Below are 1,496 nucleotides of genomic sequence, written 5' to 3'. Positions count from 1 at the left end.
GTCTAAATTTGGTATAATATGTCAACCATAAAAATTCATCAAATTAATTTCTTCCATTATTTGAATATATAATCTAGGAATAACGAATATTTCCAACCGTTTCATAAAGTAATTTCTTCATTACTAGGTGAATTAAGATTTTGTTAACGTTCAATTAACATTTTATTAAATTGTTGGCTTTTAATCACAAGGAAATATATTCTAAAATGAGGAACATATGAATTTTAAATAATAAAATTTATAGAGAGTAAAATTGTTTCATCTTTTCCTTAAAACAATATCAATTATTTTTTATTCACTTCCAAATATTTCGTTCAATTCGTCAAAGTTATACAAGACTATACATTAAAACAAATTGCTTTATAACTTGATTTTAAAATGTATTTCTGAACACAGCCAAACCATGATTTTGGATAATGACGACCGCCGAGTGGTAGACAGAAGAATTCAAAGCTAGCTGAAAACGCCGATCTCAAATAAAATGATATGAACACCACATTTCCTTTTATTTCTTAATCATCACAACATTAATAATTACAACTATTATATTTATTCAAGATTAAAAGAAAATAAAATTGAGCCTCGGATGATCATGTCCTTTTATTTAGACGACTGGAATGTTCCGTAATATTTCTGTAAGGGTAAGAGCGATAACTCTTACTAATGTCGAATTCAGTTCAAGGCCCAAGGGGTTCCGATTGATTATTTGTTTACTTCCTTCAGCCTATTTGACGGTATGTGTACAGGATTTCAGGCGTATACATCTGGAATGTAAGTGATTTTCGATTTCTTTTTCAATATTTCTGATATTAAGTACCTAAAGTTATTTCGAATGACACTTTATTTGGTATAAAAAGGTCATCAAAGGCTTCTGTTGGGTTATTCATAACATATATGTCATTTGGGTCAAAAATAAAAATAAATTACAGTCAAAATATATCTCCCTCGTGGCTGTTTAATTTAAATGAGGATTACAGGATTACATATAGTATTTTGAGAGTTTTGTGTCACTTCAAAGAGCAAGTCATTTAATTAAATAATGTAAGTTCTAACCGTTAAGTTTTCAGAGCTAATACTCAGTAGGTTTTTATGAACAAAAGTCTTACCTCAGTTGGTTAGCTCAATGGTAGAGCATCCCTTTATTACTTAAAGGGAGGTTCTAGGTTCGACTCCTAGACCAACTAACAGTTTTCTTCTTAGGAAATATATTTTGCACATGGGCATCAGGCCAGGGTTAGTAAGGGGAAAAGGAACAGCCCCACCCATTTTCTGCTAATATAGACAATTTCTTTGCCTTCAACGAAGAGGTTTAACATTACCGGCTGCTTTGGCAACCCACCAACTAAAATTTCAGTTAGCCTTCCATCCCAACCAACAAGCGCAGACCCCGTACATTAAATTTCATACGAACGCCCATTATGCAGGTGGTCATCGCATCATTCTGCCATTCATATTTCCAACACCTTATGATTTATGTTAGGGCCGTTGAAATACCA

At 32.3% G+C, this 1,496-nt stretch overlaps 1 non-coding gene across 1 annotated transcript; it reads left to right on the top strand.

Annotated features, from left to right (window-relative positions):
• Positions 1–1,109: 1,109 nt before the first annotated feature.
• On the top strand, positions 1,110–1,184 carry Trnan-auu (transfer RNA asparagine (anticodon AUU)). Its single transcript is given in 2 exon segments — positions 1,110–1,145; positions 1,150–1,184. It is a non-coding gene; the product is annotated as a tRNA-Asn (tRNA).
• Positions 1,185–1,496: the final 312 nt, after the last annotated feature.

This window comes from Saccostrea cucullata, unplaced genomic scaffold (assembly GCF_032062105.1).
Source record: "Saccostrea cucullata isolate Sc308-1 unplaced genomic scaffold, CSIRO_AGI_Scuc_v1 ctg2251, whole genome shotgun sequence".
Taxonomy (NCBI): Eukaryota; Metazoa; Mollusca; class Bivalvia; order Ostreida; family Ostreidae; genus Saccostrea; species Saccostrea cuccullata.
This window is presented reverse-complemented; position numbering and strand designations above follow the sequence as displayed.